At 35.5% G+C, this 20,919-nt stretch overlaps 1 protein-coding gene and 1 pseudogene across 3 annotated transcripts in view; one reads left to right on the top strand and one right to left on the bottom strand.

Annotated features, from left to right (window-relative positions):
* Hph (HIF prolyl hydroxylase) overlaps nt 1-20,919 on the bottom strand; it is a 562,987-nt gene that overhangs the window by 77,554 nt on the left and 464,514 nt on the right. The window lies entirely within an intron of this gene.
* LOC137238639 (putative nuclease HARBI1) lies at nt 12,130-13,423 on the top strand (annotated as a pseudogene).

Below are 20,919 nucleotides of genomic sequence, written 5' to 3'. Positions count from 1 at the left end.
CAAATGTCTTCGTGATGCAAAATTGCCGATAAACGTTGAAAAGAGCAAATTTAGTTTTAAGGAAATGCGTTATTTCGGATACGTCTTTGGGGATGGATGCATCCACACGGATGATAGCAAGGTGGCAGCAATGCGGAATTTTCCCGAACCATGAACCCCGAAACAGCTAAGAAGGTTCCTAGGGATGATAGGATAGTATAGACGTTTCATTCAGGATTATGTCACCATCGCAGCGCCCCTACAGGGCCGACCGACGAAAGACGACATAAAGAAATTTACTATGACTGAAGACGCCAGAAAGGCATTCGAGGCGTTGAAACAAAAACTGATATCGGCACCAGTACTAGTGCATCCGGACTTTGCCAGACATTTCTACATACATGGAGGAGTACTTTTCCAACTCGACGACGAAAGTAACGAACGCCCGATCGCGTATGTTTCAGCCAAACTTAATGAATCGCAGCGGAATTATAGTATAACTGAGTTAGAGTGTTACGCGGCTGTAATCAGTATAAAAAGGTTCAGGCCCTATGTGGAGGGTCTACCCTTTACGGTGATAACGGATCACGCAAACCTTAAGTGGCTTATGAACCAGAAGGATCTGGCTGGTCGACTGGCGAGATGGAGCTTGAAGGAACCCAAAACATAGTGCCTGATGCATTATCAAGGATGAACATGGATGAGATTATAGCTGATGACAGAATGTTAGACATTGACCTTAAATCACCATACTTCGAATCTGACGAATACGTTGAACTGCGGAAGACAGTGATAGACAACAAAGACCGATTACCAGAATTTTGTGAATCGGACGGGTACGTGTACAAACGCTCACAGTTCAACAAAGGAGACGAGTTGCAAGAAGACCATGTCTGGAAACTCTGGGTTCCGACTAAGCTGCGGGGGGTCTAATAGAAGCGTGTCATTCATCACCGTCTGCGGGCCATGGAGGCATCCATAAGACCCTATCACGTATTCGAGACAAATATTATTGGCCAGGTATGGTGGCTGACGTACACACGTATCTAAAAACGTGCGAAATATGTAAAGGCAACAAGACGCAAAATGACTTCAGCAAGCCCAAAATGGGAAACCAAAGTATTTTTGAACGCCCATTTCAACGTTTGTTCGTCGATTTTATGGGTCCTTACCCACGTACTCGTGATGGTAATGTTTATGTGTTTGTATGTGTCGATTATTTTTCTAAGTTTGTGTTTCTTAAGCCGATGTGAAAAGCCACGTCAGCAGATGTTGTAAAATATTTAGAAAGAGACGTATTTCACATTTTTGGGGTTCCCGAATATGTCCATTCGGACAATGGTAAGCAGTTTAGGTCCGAACTGTTCACGTCTTTCCTGGAGAAGTATGGGACAACACACGTTCGAACGGCATCCTATTCACCACAAGCAAATGCGGCCGAAAGGGTTAACCACTCCGTGTTGCAGATAGTTCGGTCATATATAAAGAAAAACCAAAATAATTGGGTCAGGTATGTGAGCGACGCAGACTGAATGTTATGTGTAGTCCTTGTGTTAGATGTTAAGTGTTGTGATCTCGTCATTGCGATGTAGTGATGCATGATTGACCATTTAGTAGACTTTAGTATTGGATTTTTTTTTTTTGTAATTTATTGTTTATTTATTTTATTTATTTTATTGATTTAAATTTTTTTTTTTTGTAATTATACAAACCCTTTTTTTATACCCTTATTGACTAAATAACCCTTTTTTTGTAACAAGTATTGCAGAACATCAGCAACATCACGAATTGAGCGATCGGGAGAGCCGATGAAATTTTCACCACGGGCGTTCTCATCATCTCACATGCCCACCACTCCGATAAGCCATTAGGGCGGACGGGAAAATTTAAGAATTTAATCACACAAAAATATAAAATTTTTTTAGTCTTCTATGTAATCATATATGCGTTTCTTTCTTTCCTTTTAAAATTTATTATTATTTTTTTTGTAAAACTTGCATAAGTATCGTAGCTGTAAGATAGAATTTTTGAATTTTTGCAAAATTTATTTGCTTTTGAATTTTTTTTCCACTGATTTCGTTTTCTTTTTAATTGGTTTACATAAGCCGTCACTTGTGTGCAAAAGGTCGTAAGTGGGTTTCAGTTATATATTCTCCTTGGATTTTTTTTCTGCTTTGTTTACAATAATAATTTTTAGACTTTTGTAGGAATAATTTTGTTCACTTAATTACATTAATTGAGTTAGTTACTTCTAATGAAACTTACTCATTCCACTTTTGCACACAAATTTCCTTTTTTTTTTTGTAAACATTTTTTTTTTCTAATTTGTCAAATTTATGAAATAAAATTTTTTTCTTAATTTATTTAATAATTTGGGAAAAATTTAAACAACGTGACATCAGGACGGACAAGGCGACAGCTGTTTCGATTATACCTTGTAAATCTCTTCAAAGCCTTTTCTCCCGGGAGTGGGAGTCGAACTCGCACTCCTACGATAGTTGAAATGGTTATAAACGCATTCAGCTACGTCATGCCTTAGTTGTTGTAAAGTTTTTCCCAATTGCCTTCTTTTTGCATAGTTTAATCTTTTACACATTGCATACTTCGTATGCAACTATGTGCCAAAGCTATGCTTGGTACGGCGGTTTTCAAAGAAAGTTTGGTTTTGTTGCTGTTTTTGTTCTATTTATAGAACTACAACGAATTAACCAATTTTGTCTGTTTGTATGATTTTAATAATCGGGGATTGCCCATATTGCTTTTATAAATGTATGAAAACATTTATTTGAAGCAATTTTTTAATTTTATAATTTATTTAATAATTAGGGAAAAATTTAAACAACGTGACATCAGGACGGACAAGGCGACAGCTGTTTCGATTATACCTTGTAAATCTCTTCAAAGCCTTTTCTCCCGGGAGTGGGAGTCGAACTCGCACTCCTACGATAGTTGAAATGGTTATAAACGCATTCAGCTACGTCATGCCTTAGTTGTTGTAAAGTTTTTCCCAATTGCCTTCTTTTTGCATAGTTTAATCTTTTACACATTGCATACTTCGTATGCAACTATGTGCCAAAGCTATGCTTGGTACGGCGGTTTTCAAAGAAACTTTGGTTTTGTTGCTGTTTTTGTTCTATTTATAGAACTACAACGAATTAACCAATTTTGTCTGTTTGTATGATTTTAATAATCGGGGATTGCCCATATTGCTTTTATAAATGTATGAAAACATTTATTTGAAGCAATTTTTTAATTTTATAATTTATTTAATAATTTGGGAAAAATTTAAACAACGTGACATCAGGACGGACAAGGCGACAGCTGTTTCGATTATACCTTGTAAATCTCTTCAAAGCCTTTTCTCCCGGGAGTGGGAGTCGAACTCGCACTCCTACGATAGTTGAAATGGTTATAAACGCATTCAGCTACGTCATGCCTTAGTTGTTGTAAAGTTTTTCCCAATTGCCTTCTTTTTGCATAGTTTAATCTTTTACACATTGCATACTTCGTATGCAACTATGTGCCAAAGCTATGCTTGGTACGGCGGTTTTCAAAGAAACTTTGGTTTTGTTGCTGTTTTTGTTCTATTTATAGAACTACAACAAGCCTTGTCCGTCCTGATGTTACGTTGTTTAAATTTCTCCCAAATTATTAAATAAATTATAAAATTAAAAAATTGCTTCAAATAAATGTTTTCATACATTTATAAAAGCAATATGGACAATCCCCGATTATTAAAATCATACAAACAGACAAAATTGGTTAATTCGTTGTAGTTCTATAAATAGAACAAAAACAGCAACAAAACCAAAGTTTCTTTGAAAACCGCCGTATCAAGCATAGCTTTGGCACATAGTTGCATACGAAGTATGCAATGTGTAAAAGATTAAACTATGCAAAAAGAAGGCAATTGGGAAAAACTTTACAACAACTAAGGCATGACGTAGCTGAATGCGTTTATAACCATTTCAACTATCGTAGGAGTGCGAGTTCGACTCCCACTCTCGGGAGAAAAGGCTTTGAAGAGATTTACAAGGTATAATCGAAACAGCTGTCGCCTTGTCCGTCCTGATGTCACGTTGTTTAAATTTTTCCCAAATTATTAAATAAATTATAAAATTAAAAAATTGCTTCAAATAAATGTTTTCATACATTTATAAAAGCAATATGGGCAATCCCCGATTATTAAAATCATACAAACAGACAAAATTGGTTAATTCGTTGTAGTTCTATAAATAGAACAAAAACAGCATCAAAATCAAAGTTTCTTTGAAAATCGCCGTACCAAGCATAGCTTTGGCACATAGTTGCATACGAAGTATGCAATGTGTAAAAGATTAAACTATGCAAAAAGAAGGCAATTGGGAAAAACTTTACAACAACTAAGGCATGACGTAGCTGAATGCGTTTATAACCATTTCAACTATCGTAGGAGTGCGAGTTCGACTCCCACTCCCGGGAGAAAAGGCTTTGAAGAGATTTACAAGGTATAATCGAAACAGCTGTCGCCTTGTCCGTCCTGATGTCACGTTGTTTAAATTTTTCCCAAATTATTAAATAAATTATAAAATTAAAAAATTGCTTCAAATAAATGTTTTCATACATTTATAAAAGCAATATGGGTAATCCCCGATTATTAAAATCATACAAACAGACAAAATTGTTTAATTCGTTGTAGTTCTATAAATAGAACAAAAACAGCAACAAAACCAAAGTTTCTTTGAAAACCGCCGTACCAAGCATAGCTTTGGCACATAGTTGCATACGAAGTATGCAATGTGTAAAAGATTAAACTATGCTAAAAGAAGGCAATTGGGAAAAACTTTACAACAACTAAGGCATGACGTAGCTGAATGCGTTTATAACCATTTCAACTATCGTAGGAGTGTGAGTTCGACTCCCACTCCCGGGAGAAAAGGCTTTGAAGAGATTTACAAGGTATAATCGAAACAGCTGTCGCCTTGTCCGTCCTGATGTCACGTTGTTTAAATTTTTCCCAAATTATTAAATAAATTATAAAATTAAAAAATTGCTTCAAATAAATGTTTTCATACATTTATAAAAGCAATATGGGCAATCCCCGATTATTAAAATCATACAAAATTTTTTTCTTTTGATCATCAACAATTAACGATATTATGAATTTTTTTTTTGCATTTTGCACGCCATCTGATCACGGTCAGGAATTTTAAATTCAATTATTTTCTTTTTTTACTTTTTGAGGTTGCGCTTAACCTTTTTATTTTTCACTTATTATTACTATTATTTTTCTTCATTTTATTCATTTCACAAAAATGAATTTTTTTTCACGTCCGCGCGACCGAAGTAAAAATCGAAAACTAAAAGAAAACCTAAACATCAAAGAGACCAAGAACTAAAATTGTCCTTGATCTTGGGTATTCGGTCAATGCCTTAGTAACTGAGTACCCTAAATGTTTTTTGTTGCATATTTTTCTTCACTTTCAGCTTTATACGCCATCTTTGGTACCAAACCCGGTTGACAAAAGCGAGGTGAGTTCACGCTAATATAATAACATATATACACCACAGGCACATATATTTATTTTTTTATAACTAAACGTACACACGTATGACCATATTTAAAAGAAATTGAATTTGCATGCATAGGCTTTGTTCAAGGAATATTAACCAAGATCGGAATTTTTGAAAGTTAATTTATAGTATTTAGTTGAATAATGATAAATTATATTTTTTTTGCTTTTGAAATAAAATAATTAGAAATAACTTTTGTTGGGGTAAACTGTCAATTGATGATCGTTAGAAGAATTGAATTTCGTTTCTTGAGTTAAACCCTTAAGTTAAGAAGATTTATTTTTGGATATTTCAATTTTTACGTGAGTTATATACTTACTAATAAAGAATTTTGTATAATTTTATGAAATTATCCCGTTACGTTATTATTAATGGGTTGAAGCTTCTTTTAGTCGGAACATAGTAGATATGTCAGGCTGAACGTATTTCTTTGTTGGTGCAGGTGTTGTCCTTGTGGCAAGATGCAAGGCGAGTTGAGATGGTTGAGGGAGTGAGGGACATGGACTGATGACTTAGTGACGGACGCTTGTCAGGAAAAAGGGAACTCTACTCGGGAAGCGGGGCCATAGTAGAGTTCGAAGGCTGGTCACATCATGTGAACAGGAGGGGTGGGACGGCTCCACCTGACTCGGATAGATTTTCTCCCGCTTTACTATATGTCTTTTTCTTCCTTTGCTTAAATTCTTTCCCCAGGCATGAACCTAAATTTAGCTATGCAAATGTTGGGAAAGGAGAAGTGGCAAAAACCGCGCCTCAAAGCCGACGAGCCTCAGCCGGGCTACTGCCATGCCAACCCGCCACTCCTCCTCTCCCGCACCAGGCAGTTACATAACACAATGAATATGACACTATCTCATCATTGACATAAAACAAGTCCAATTTTCACATCATTTCTGCAACAGATGTCGCGGAGCTGTGAAAATAAGTTGGCAAGAAATAGGATAGAAGTAGAAATAATGAAGGCAAACAAACCACCGCTGTGATAGCAGAATGATTATAGCAGCGGCACCTAAACGCTGCCGATGAAAGAATTTAACAGTTCCCAAAATGGATCTATACAGCGAGCTTTGGCAGTTTTCTAAATTGTTTCCTTCTTCTATTATAATTTAAACAATTTTTTCATTGAAGAAAAAATTAATAATAACAATAATAAGATAAAATAATTATTGTTAGGCCTTGATCTCGATTCGAACCCGCGATCTTACAACTCAGCACGCAGACATAACAACGAAAATTGTTAGTACATCCCAGAGCACGGAGAAAAAGCGTCAATGAATATGACACCATGGCATCATTGCCATAAAACTAGTCCAATTTTCACAACGTTTATGCAACAGATGTCACAGCACTGTGAAAATCCATTGGCAAGAAACAGGATAGAAGTAGAAATAATGAAGACAAACAAACAACCGTTATGATAGCTGAATAGTTTAGCAGCGGCGCCTAAACGTTGCCGATGAAGGAATTTAGCAGTTCCCGAAATGGTTCTATACAACGAGCTTTGGCAGTTGTATATATTTTTTCTTTCTTCTATTCTAATTTTGAAAATTTTTTCATTTAAGAAAAAATATATCATAACAATAATAAGAAAAAATAATTATTGTTAGGCCTTTATCACGATTGGAACCCGCGATGTTACAAGTCAGTCGGTTGAAATAACAACAAAAATTGTTAGTTCATCCCAGAGCACGGGGAAAAAGTGTCAATTAATATGAAACCATGGCACCATTGCCATAAAACAAGTCCAATTTTCACATCGTTTATGCAACAGCTGTCGCAGCGCGGCGAAAATCAATTAGCAACAAACAGGATAGAAGTAGAAATAATGAAAACAAAAAAACAACCGCTGTGATACCTGAATGGTTACAGCAGCGGCACTTAAACGCTGCCGATGAAAGAATTTAACATTTCCCGAAATGGATCTAGACAACGAGTTTTGGCAGTAGTCTAAATTGTTTCTTTCTTCTATTCTAATTTAAACAATTGTTTCATTTCACAAAAAATTTATCATAACAATAATAAGATAAAATAGTTATTGTTAGGCCTTGAGCTCATTCGAACCCGGGATCTTACAAGCCAGTATGCCGATATAACAATAAAAATTGTTAGTACATCCCAGAGCATGGGCAAAAAGTGTCAATGAGTATGACACTATGGCATCATTGTCATAAAACAAGTACAATAAACAGGATAGAAGTAGAAATAATGAAGACAAAAAAACAACCGCTGTGATACCTGAATGGTTATAGCAGCGGCACTTAAACGCTGCCGATGAAAGAATTTAACATTTCCCGAAATGAATCTAGACAACGAGATTTGGCAGTAGTCTAAATTGTTTCTTTCTTCTATTCTAATTTAAACAATTGTTTCATTTCACAAAAAATTTATCATAACAATAATAAGATAAAATAGTTATTGTTAGGCCTTGAGCTCATTCGAACCCGGGATCTTACAAGCCAGTATGCCGATGTAACAATAAAAATTGTTAGTACATCCCAGAGCATGGGCAACAAGTGTCAATGAGTATGACACTATGGCATCATTGTCATAAAACAAGTACAATAAACAGGATAGAAGTAGAAATAATGAAGACAAACAAACAATCGCAGTGATAGCTGAATAGTTATAGCAGTGGCGACTAAACGTTGCCGATGAAGGAATTTAGCAGTTTCCGAGATAAATCTATACAAAGAGCTTTGGCAGTTACCTAATTTTTTTCTTTCCTCTATTCTAATTTAAACAATTTTTTCATTTAAGAAAAAATTAATCATAACCATAATAAGATAAAGTAATTATTGTTATGCCTTGAACGCGATTCGAACCTGCGATCTTACAAGTCAGTAGGCCGATATAACAACACAGATTGTTAATACATTATAGATGTATGTGAAAAAGTATCAATGAATATAACACTATGGCATCATGGATATAAAACAATTCCAATTTTGACATCGTTTCTGCAACTGATGTCGCAGCGCTGTGAAAATCAATTGACTAGAAACAGGATAGAAGTAGAACAATAAAGATAAACAAACAACCGCTCTGATAGCTGAATGATTATAGCAGCGGCGCCTAAACGTTGCCGATGAAGGAATTTAGCAGTTCTCGGAATGGCTCTATACAACGAGTTTAGCAGTTGTCTAAATTTTCTCTTCCTTCTATTCTAATGTAAAAAATTTTTCATTCAAGAAAAATGAATTATAACAACAATAAAATAAAATAGATATCGTCACGCCTTGAGCTCGATTCGGACCCGCGATCTTACAAGTCAGTAGGCCGATATAACAACAAAAATTGTTAATACATCCCAGAGCACGTGGAAAAGTGTCAATGAATATGACACTATGGCATCATTGACATAAAACAAGTCCAATTTTCACATCGTTTCTACAACAGATGTCGCAGCGCTGTGAAAATCAATTAACTAGAAACAGGATAGAAGTAGAAACAATGAAGATAAACAAACATACATAAATTTTCAATCGCAGCCAATAACCAGAGAAGTGACATACATTTATTTATATATACTTTGAACATTAAATTGTAAAGACAAATATGTACTTTGATCATTGAATTGCTAATTATCAAAATTCACAATTCTAATAAATTATCAAATCATTAAAGCAAACACGTTTGTACCCACTTTAATTGGGTGGTTTACAGCGCCACAAATTGGCACGATCGTACAAAGCAAAGAAGAGGCGTTCAAATTTCCGGCAGTGGCCAAAATCGAGCACTATGCGGCTCGCCACGCGAACAAGAGTACACCGGGTCGAACATTGGTTTTTCGAGCCGGATCATCAAGTGCTCGAGTCAGAGTTCGGCCACATCAAACCTATTCCTTCCTTTTCCTTAAATTTTAATTGCATTAATTTTTATTAAAATTGTATACTTTGCAGGCAATAGTCAAGTTGCGTTGCGGTTTGGAGTTAACATACCAATTTCATTACATAAGCTACAAAATGGAAATCGACTCCGTTAAGTCTCCCGTGCCGCATCAATCCGATGATACGAACATAAAGGAAGCGCTTTTGCGTAGTTGGATCAAAGGTAGGCTAACACTATTTTCAAAATTTGTAGCCTCATTTGAGGGCGCACAATTAACAAGTAAAAAACTATCCGAAATTATGTTGCGAATCGACTCAGCCAAGTCACTGCTGAACGAATTCAATTCGATTCAAATCTTGATTGAAGAAGTAACCCCCGATAGCGACATCGGGCAACAATAAGACATTCGTGAAGCATTTGATAATTCCTACTATAATTCTATGGCTAGTATTTCAAGCCTCGTAGAAACCTATAATAAAACTTACCGGTCTGGTGATAGTACTAAATGCAACTCTCAATCGTTGGTTAAGCTACATACAATTTCTCTGCCGTCGTTTAACGGGTCGTATGGAGATTGGCTTGAATTTCGGAACACTTTTCATTCAATGATACATAACTCTACCCAATTAGATAACATGCAAACATTTCATTATTTGAGGCCATCGTTAACCAGCACGGCAGCACAAGTAATCAAATCAGTGGAGTTTACGAACGATAACTATTTGACCCAATTCCAAAATACCCTTTATTCTCCGCTCGCGATATGACAAGGATTAGATTTAATGAAACGTTCGCCCCTATTGACAGATTCTTTCTTTAGTTTGTTTATTTCTGTAGTCAATGACAGGATACGTAGCACGAATTAGTAGCCCACTACTTCGCCGTTCGAGGCAAGTAAAAAAAATCGTTCTGTAAATTTGGAATGCGATCCACAGGCCAAACCATTTCTCAGTGTAAACGCGATGCGCTTTCTAATCTTGACTCCAAAAAGTTTAATATAAACAAGTCGCGTTGCTCTTTGGGTCACAATTTTCTTGCTATCATGCGCATACTATTTCGGGTAACATCAGGCATATCTCTTATTACGGCATGTGTCGCCTTTGGCCAAGATGGCAGGTTGTATATTGCGAAACAGTGTACCGCACAACATAAGTATTCGTTATCATATGCCAAACGCAACGTTCGCCACGCATCAGCAAAGCTGTGGTTTCGCTGGCGCCAATGCCCTAATGTCTGGAGGCATCGCCTTGTGTGGTGCGGGTTTTGGATAACTTCCGCTGTAAATATGTCATGGAATTGTACCCACTCACGATGGTTTCCGTTGAATGTTGAAAGACGATCTGCAAATCAGTGAGCTGCAATTATATATGTTTTAAGGTTATTAGTGGACTAACCAAAAATTAGTATTAGTGCGTACACAAACAAAGAATATCAAGCACTTATATCCACTACAACACATTTACATAGTCATGCTTCGTAAAATGAATAACTGCTCATAAGCCACGAAGCAGTTCAGTACTCAATTGTCTTATTGAACAAGAAGGTCAACTGTGTTATACGAAAGCACTAATTTGAATCAGTATGACTAACAGTATGCTGCAATGTTAAAGTGACTTTTAATACGTTTTAGTTAGTATTATTAAGTTCCTTTGAACATACATATTTTTTAAAACTTAATAATGTGAAAATATTTTTACTTTTACATTGTTTTATAGTTCTTTGTATTTTGCTATCGCTTGCCATTCGCTGCATAACGCTTGAGCAAGAAAGACGGCTGCGCATGCTAAATAAGACCAGAATGAATGCAAAGGAAAACGTCCATGCTATTTTTTGCGCATTAAATAAAAACAATGTGCTGCAATATTTGCTGTGCTAGCGAATTTTCACATCAAATAAACTTTTTTCCTTGAAAAGGCATTTTAATAACTGCCACAAAGACATAGCTTCCCTTTCACAAGCAGAAAAGCTCAGATTATTTGATAAAGCCAAAAGGAAACTGTTTTCGGATAGCGAATCAGATACAGCAGATGGGAACTATGAAATAAAGAAGGCTTCTTTTGTCGTCGCTTTATTTTTAGCAAATCAATGGCGCCCTTATGAATTTTGCATTGAAGAAACAACGTACCTTCTTTTATAAAAAAGTTGTATCTGGTTAGCTCGACCTCCGCGTTCTTAGTTATACGAATATAAGTAAATACGAATATATGTAAATATAGTCAGGATTAGCTTGAAATCAAATAACCAAAGTCCTTTTTAATTTCAAACTTCACAGTCCATATTTTCTTTTAGCACACTGTGGGGAGTTGTCACTCAATTTTTACACAAACTTATGCAATTGTTTTAGTATTTGTGTGGCCGGCTCTGATGTACACGAAACTAAACTGAATACAGCGCTAAAGAAAAACCGATAATAAACGAAGTATACAGTGTATTACACACGAAACCAACATGCTACTGAGTTAAAGCGACTATGATTTCAGGGGGGCTACTCTGTATTGCGATTCGAAAACGATTTCGATGCGATTGTCAAATCCGAGTCGATAAGCAAATGGTACTCTGTACTGCTATAGCATTGCTAACAGTGTTGCCTTTTTGCTGTTTGCGTATTTTCCTGCGTGCGTTGGCATTACTGCTAGAAGATGTCAAAGAATGTAAGAACAAAACAAATAAAGTAAAAAAATAAACAATTGTATGTTGCGATTAGGAACGCGTTCAATTCGGCTTGTGTTTTAAATTAATAGTTGCAATAAAGATTTAAAAGTGTATAAAATGGATTCAGCGGCACTGTGGGATGACATAAACGAGGAGCGCATTGAAAGACGAATTATTCGTGATAGCTCCAATATAATGAACCTTAGTGATAAGAGGTATGCAAAATCTATGAATTTGTAAGTTTGTGACCTATAGAAAGTTTATTTTTTGTGTTTAGTTTTGTTCAAAATTTCCGCATGAATAAGGATGCATTTTTATATGTGCTAGATAGCATAAACGGCGAACTCAAGAGCCCAAGAAGGTCAACCGCAGTTCCAAACATTTTAAAGTTGTCGAGCACATTGAAGTTTCTTCGCCAGGGGGCGTATCAACACTTGATTGGTCAAGATCGCCACACGGGTATGGCCCAGCAAACGTTTTCCCGTTGCATGTTCGAGGTGTGTAGCGCCATTGAAAAAGTGCTATGTAAAAAACATATAGTTTCCATTGTCAGAAGCGGAAAAGAATGAAGCAAATAGAAGTTTCTATTCGGCTTGCGGAATTCCAGGAGTGATTGGTGCGGTCGATGGAACTCACATTCAATTGGTACGACCGGCTCGAGACGAGCATTTATATTTTAACCGCAAGCTCAAACATAGCATTAATGCAATGGTGGTAAGAGTGATACAGTATTTATAAATACACATTTAAATGCAACTACATATTTATGTATTTATATATTTTAGATTTGTGACCACAAAATGCGCATAAGGGCAGTAGATGGAAGGTTTGGAAATACTTCGCATGATTCCCACGTCTGGAGCTTATCTTCAGAGCGTGCTTGCTTAAAGGCGAATTTTGAAAATAAAGACAGAGGAGTGAGAATTCTTGGTAAGATTAACATACTTTAGGTATTTCGCCTGAGGATTTGCTTCGCAGTTTACTAACCACATACTTATGTTACTTTATTATAGGAGATTCTGGATATCCCCTCGAGCCATGGCTGCTAACACCATACAGAAACGTAGCAGAGAACTCTGACGAAATTTTTTTTAATGATAAGTTTTGCAAAGGAAGATCGTTAATCGAACGAACTTTTGGAGTATTAAAATCCAGGTTTAGATGCCTCTTAGCTGCAAGAGAGTTGCATTATACACCCGAAAAAGTGGTTCAAATTCTAAACGTATGCTGTGCTTTGCATAATATTTGCATTTTATACAAAGTGGAAGATCCTTCAAACATTGTTTTCGAGCGAAATGACCCTTCAAGTGCCAATGTCGATGCACAAGAAAGCCGAAATTTGTCAAATATCGCCAAAAACATTAGGGAACAAATTAAAAATAAAATGGTTAACTCGAGAAACCCAAACTAAAGAAATAAAATATATGAATTGTTCAATTATTTTTGTTCATGTATTTTGAAATAGTTTTTACATACACATATGTATACAAATGTATGTGAATTTAAACATGTTTGATGTAAAAAAATGAATACAAAACAAAAATATTAAATTAAAATAAATTCGCACATGTTCACATATACACTTGTGGCATTAAAAGGTACATTTTTTTTAAATTTTTTAATTTTCATTTTTTAATGTAAATACATACATATATGTATGTATGGTTCAAATTAAAAGGTACAATATTTAAGAATTCATGAGCTTACCACCGGCTTATAATAATGGAATTTCAAAGTTGTGTTATAAAGTGTTAAGCTCATGAATTCTTAAATATAAGTATAAACTTAACACACCATTTAACAAACATACATAAAAGGTACAATATTTTTTCATTTTTTAATGTAATATATATATGTAAATATATTTAGTTAAATTAAACATAAAAGCATTCAATTAAATCAAAATTAAATTCACTTCAATAAATTTACGTCATTAAATTAAATAAAGCGTACTGACTTTTTCATTCAACATTGTACACATTATCACATACGTTTATACAATCTTATATTATATATTTATACAGTCTTTTATATTAATTTATTTTATTTTTATTTTATATTATTTTTATTTATTTTATTTTTATTTTATATTATTTTAATTTATTTTATTTTTATTTTATATATATATTAACAATTTTTGTTGTTATATCGGCCTACTGATTTGTAATATCGCGAGTTAATATCGAGCTCAAGGCCTAACAATAATTATTTTATCATTATTATTGTTATAATATATTTTTTCTTAATTGAAAAAATTTTAAATTAGAATAGAAGAAAGAAAAAATTTAGACAACTGACAAAGCTCGTTGTATAGATCCATTTCGGGAACTGCTAAATTCCTTCATCGGCAACGTTTAGGCGCCGCTGCTATAACCATTCAGCCATCACAGCGGTTTTTTGTTTGTCTTCATTATTCCTACTTCAATTCTGGTTCTTGCCAATTGATATTCACAGCACTGCGACATCTGTTACAGAATAGTTGTGAAAATTGGACTTTGTTTATGGCGATGATGCCATAAAATATGACACTATGGCATCATCGCCATAAACAAAGTCCAATTTTCACAACTATTCTGTAACAGATGTCGCAGTGCTGTGAATATCAATTGGCAAGAACCAGAATTGAAGTAGGAATAATGAAGACAAACAAAAAACCGCTGTGATGGCTGAATGGTTATAGCAGCGGCGCCTAAACGTTGCCGATGAAGGAATTTAGCAGTTCCCGAAATGGATCTATACAACGAGCTTTGGCAGTTGTCTAAATTTTTTCTTTCTTCTATTCTAATTTAAAATTTTTTCAATTAAGAAAAAATATATTATAACAATAATAATGATAAAATAATTATTGTTAGGCCTTGAGCTCGATATTAACTCGCTATATTACAAATCAGTAGGCCGATATAACAACAAAAATTGTTAATACATCCCAGAGCACGGGGAAAAAGTGTCAATAAAATATGACACTATGGCATCATCGCCATAAACAAAGTCCAATTTTCACAACTATTCTGTAACAGATGTCGCAGTGCTGTGAATATCAATTGGCAAAAACCAGAATTGAAGTAGGAATAATGAAGACAAACAAAAAACCGCTGTGATGGCTGAATGGTTATAGCAGCGGCGCCTAAACGTTGCCGATGAAGGAATTTAGCAGTTCCCGAAATGGATCTATACAACGAGCTTTGGCAGTTGTCTAAATTTTTTCTTTCTTCTATTCTAATTTAAAATTTTTTCAATTAAGAAAAAATATATTATAACAATAATAATGATAAAATAATTATTGTTAGGCCTTGAGCTCGATATTAACTCGCGATATTATATATATTAACGTACAACAAAAAAAAATAATATAAAATATATATATTATGTAAAATTAACAAGCAATATTTTTAAAGGCACATATGTTGATATAAATATATATATACATATACATACATATATATACATATATAAGTATGCGTATGGGTGTTTTCAAAAAAAACTATACGAATACATGTATAAATATACATATGTATGTATGTACAAACGTATTATTAATCTAAAACAAAGAAACAAGGAATATAAAGCATAAGTGTATTAAATTAAATTCACATACACCTACGTATATATGTATCTATATAAAAAGGTATGTACATAGTAATATTAATGTAAAAAGCAAAACAAAATAAATATAAAACACAAATACATTAAATTAAAAAAAAAAATGCAGGTCCATTTGGTTAATTATTTGGTAATTAATATTAAATTTAGCATCATTTTTGTAAAATCACATATTTTTTTATAAATAGGTACGGTCTTATTAGTATATATACATACCTCTTTTGGTTTACTGTGCCTGTCGCTTTGACCTAGAGATCAACTCGTTGGTACTTGCTTCAACAGCTAGGACCTCCTTTTATAGTTCTAGTTTGGTTAGCTTCATCTTCATTTTTTTTATTGTCTGCTGTTTGCTGGTAAAGGAACCTTTCTTTCTCCAGCTTTAGTCGGCATTCTTGTAGCTCTCGTTTTTTTTCATTTCGCTGTAAATGTTTATCAAGTTCGAGTTTATTTCATTCAGCAAATTTTTTGAACGCTTGTGGTACTCGATTTGATTCGACACTTGATGTTCCAACAGACTTTGCTTTCTGCGCGGAGTTTTGGCGGTGTTCGAACAAGTGGGAAGTTCTTCTTGCTCGCTTTCTTCTGAGCCTGTATGTTCATTATCTGAGCACGAGTTCCCCGACCCGGCGGAACTGTCTGCTAGTGCTACCGGACTCCCACGTTGTACCACCGGACTCCCACGTCGTACCACCGGACTCTCCCTCGGTTGTATTGAAGCCGACTTTGGCTTAGCACCAAACCTCGAGGTGCTAATGGTTCTGCTCATGGACTTATCTGCACTCAATAGCTTACTTACTTCTTCTTCTAGGTGTGTTAACGGCCCGACGGACCCCCACCAGTTCCGGAAACGCTTGTCTTGTTGCGTCGCATTTTTGATTTTAGATGCACTTTGTAATCAGCCCACACCTAAAATTTTTTGCATTTAACTATGTACATAAATAGCTACCGAGAAGTACTTACTTTTTTTCAACCAGCAACATCGCGCGATGGTGGACCAACTGCATTTAGCTGTGATGTTACCCTCTTCCACAAATTTGAGGCAGCATTTCGACCATTCGCGGACTTTAGTAATCCCTTCGACAAGTCGGGATGCGCCTTAATGAAGTCCACGAGCACTTCGAATTGTTTTTGTTGCGTGTGCTTCATTTTAGATTTTTCCCTAAAAAACATTAACAACACTATTTATTAAGTGTTTAAATAAACATAAAAAATAAAACAACACACAGTTTTTGGTAAAAACTTACATTTTTTTGCCGCGCGACTGAGTTTTGTTGTAGGAAGACAGATTCCAATTTACAGAGCAATTGACATTCGCTTTCCCGATACAGAGTGTACGCAATTCGAAAGGGAAAAATGAATGCGAAAGGGAAAAAGCAAATCCGAAAATGTCAATTGTCAGTTGCGATAGTTGAGTTACAGAGTGTCGATAAGGCAAATGCGAAAAAATTTCCATTCGCATCGCAATACAGAGTAGCCCCCCAGTTTATACTCAACAATGTCATATTGTAGTGTAAGCAGCCAACAATTCAATTTAATCCAAAATATTTAAATCAGTCTAATATTCTAACCTGCTACAAAAATAGTCTAAATGTTCATCAACACATAAAAATGCATTTGAGAATTAATGCTGACACAGCCATTAATAAACAGACGTGTACAACACACAACCAAACGAATTTGAATCCCAGCAATTTGCATTCCTGCAACTTGCAAGGTTAGCATTTCCCATAAATTTGCAGCTCATATATGTAGGTACATATTTTGTGCCGAGTAGTATGTAGGTATGTAAGTATGTATGTTTAAGGTAGTTATGTATGTAAGTATGTAAGCTTAAATGTAAATAGATATGTAAGAATATGTTTAGAATAATCTAATATAAATAGGCTGAATTATTTGAATAAAGACAATTCGACATTCATAATTCAAGCAGTGAAGTCTTCTTTGTTTTAATTGCGTTAGGGACCTTTCTACATGGCGATCCTGCCTATGATGCTACTGGCTGATTTTTCAGCCTAATGTCATAGCCGGCAGGATTTTTCTAGCTGATTAGAGCCTAAGCCTCGTAAAAAGAAGAAAAAAAAGAGAAGGTGTTAAAGTCGGGCACCAATAATAAAAATTGTGGCAATTACGTCAACGGAAAATACACAAAGATTAGCATATTGTGGCAATTACGTCAACGGAAAATACACGAAGATTAGCATATTGTGGCAATTACGTCAACGGAAAATACACGAAGATTGGCATATTGTGGCAATTACGTCAACGGAAAATACACGAAGATTAGCATATTGTGGCAATTACTTCAACGGAAAATACACGAAGATTGGCATATTGTGGCAATTACTTCAACGGAAAATACACGAAGATTAGCATATTGTGGCAATTACTTCAACGGAAAATACATTAAAATTGGAACGATATTATCGTAGCCCCAGAGCAAGAATGACACTGATCTCGTGAAGCGTACCACATTTTCAATGGTGATAAACAAGAGGAGCATGATAATTATAAGTATAATAAATACACTAGCTTAAATATGAAGTCATTTCTTTAACCATTATTTAAAAAAAAAAAAAATATTCGGGCAACCTAGCGGCTCCTATTGACAAGCAAAAATTATATTTTTGCTGTAAAAAAAAAAATTTTTTTTTACTGCTTATTGAATTATGTTCCCAGAAAAGGACATACAAAATGAAAATCAAGTGTTTAGGTCGTTTTCATAAAACTCCTTAAATGTGAAAAAAAAAATTTTTTTTTTGAACTGTTTACTGATGTTTTACCAAAATACAAAAAGGAGAAAACAAAATGAAAAAAAACAAGTAAGGAAGGCTAAGTTCGGGTGTAACCGAACATTACATACTCAGTTGAGAGCTATGGAGACAAAATAAGGAAAATCACCATGTAGGAAAATGAACCTAGGGTAACCCTGGAATGTGGTTGTATGACATGTGTATCAAATGGAAGGTATTAAAGAGTATTTTAAGAGAGAGTAGGCCATAGTTCTATGGATGGACGCCATTTAGGGATATCGCCATAAAGGTGGACCAGGGCTGACTCTAGAATTTGTTTGTACGATATGGGTATCAAATGAAAGGTGTTACTGAGCATTTTAAGACGGAGTGGGCCTTAGGTCTGTCGGTGGACGCCTTTTCGAGATATCGCCATTAAGGTGGACCAGGGGTGACTCTAGAATGTGTTTGTACGATATGGGTATCAAATGAAAGGTGGTAATGAGCATTTTAAGAGGGAGTGGGCATTAGGTCTATAGGTGGACGCCTTTTCGAGATATCGCCATTAGGGTGGGCCAGGGGTGACTCTAGAATGTTTGTACGATATGGGTATCAAACGAAAAGTGTTACTGAGCATTTTAAGAGGGAGTGGGCATTAGGTCTATAGGTGGACGCCTTTTCGAGATATCGCCATTAGGGTGGGCCAGGGGTGACTCTAGAATGTTTGTACGATATGGGTATCAAACGAAAAGTGTTACTGAGCATTTTAAGAGGGAGTGGGCATTAGGTCTATAGGTGGACGCCTTTTCGAGATATCGCCATAAAGGTGGACCAAGGGTGACTCTAGAATGTTTGTACGATATGGGTATCAAACGAAAGGTGTTACTGAGCATTTTAAGAGGGAGTGGGCATGAGGTCTATAGGTGGACGCCTTTTCGAGATATCGTCATTAGGGTGGGCCAGGGGTGACTCTAGAATGTGTTTGTACGATATGGGTATCAAACGAAAGGTGTTACTGAGCATTTTAAGAGGGAGTGGGCATTATATCTATAGGTGGGACGCCTTTTCGAGATATCGCCATTAGGGTGGGCCAGGGGTGACTCTAGAATGTTTGCACGATATGTGTATCAAACGAAAGGTGTTACTGAGCATTTTAAGAGGGAGTGGGCATTAGGTCTATAGGTGGACGCCTTTTCGAGATATCGCCATTAGGGTGGGCCAGGGGTGACTCTAGAATGTGTTTGTACGATATGGATATCAAATTAAAGGTATTAATGAGGGTTTTAAAAGCGAGTGGCCCTTAGCTGTATATGTGAAGGCGTTCTCGCGATATCGACCAAAATGTGGACCAGGTGATCCAGAAAATCATCTGTCGGGTACCGCTAATTTATTTATATATGCAATACCACTAACAGTATTCCTGCCAAGATTCCAAGGGCTGTTGACTTCGCCTTGTAGAACTTTTTCATTTTCTTCTACTTAATATGGTAGGTGTCACACCCATTTTACAAAGTTTTTTCCAAAGTTATATTTTGCGTCAATAAACCAATCCAGTTACCATGTTTCATCCCTTTTTTCGTATTTGGTATAGAATTATGGCATTTTTTTCATTTTTCGTAATTTTCGATATCGATAAAGTGGGCGTGGTTATGGTCGGATTTCGGCCATTTTTTATACCAAGATAAAATGAGTTCAGATAAGTACGTGGGCTAAGTTTAGTAAAGATATAAAGGTTTTTGCTCAAGTTATTGTGTTAACGGCCTAGCGGAAGGACAGGCGGTGGGCTGTGTATAAAAACTGGGCGTGGCTTCCACCGATTTCGCCCATTTTCACAGAGAACAGTTACCGTCATAGAATCTATGCCCCTACCAAATTTGAGAAGGATTGGTAAATTTTTGTTCGACTTATATCATTAAAAGTATTCTAGACAAACTAAATGAAAATGGGCGGAGCCGCGCCCATTTTGAAATTGTCTTTTATTTTTGTATTTTGTTGCATCATATCATTACTGGAGTTAAATTTTGACCTAATTTACTTATATACAGTAAAGATATTAAATTTTTTGTTAAAATTTGAATTTAAATAAATTTTTTTTTAAAAAGTGGGCGTGTTCTTCATCCAATTTTGCTAATTTTTATTTAGCACATATATAGTAATAGTAGTAACGTTGCTGCCAAATTTCCTCATGATATCTTCAACGACTGCCAAATTACAGCTTGCAAAACTTTTAAATTGCCTTCTTGTAAAAGTGGGCGGTGCCACGCCCATTGTCCAAAATCTTACTAATTTTCTATTCTGCGTCATAACGTCAACCCATCTACCAAGTTTCATCGCTTTAACCGCCTTTGGCAATGAATTATCGCATTTTTTCGGTTTTTCGAAATTTTCGATATCGAAAAAGTGGGCGTGGTTATAGTCCGATATCGTTCATTTTAAATAGCGATCTGAGATGAGTGCCCAGGAATCTACATACATCAAGATACCTCAAAATTTACTCAAGTTATCGTGTTAACGGACAGACGGACGGACGGACATGGCTCAATCAAATTTTTTTTCGATACTGATGATTTTGATATAT

Source organism: Eurosta solidaginis, chromosome 1 (assembly GCF_040869045.1).
Source record: "Eurosta solidaginis isolate ZX-2024a chromosome 1, ASM4086904v1, whole genome shotgun sequence".
Taxonomy (NCBI): Eukaryota; Metazoa; Arthropoda; class Insecta; order Diptera; family Tephritidae; genus Eurosta; species Eurosta solidaginis.
The sequence above is the reverse complement of the archived record's forward strand: the minus strand, read 5'-3'. Positions and strand labels throughout refer to the sequence as shown.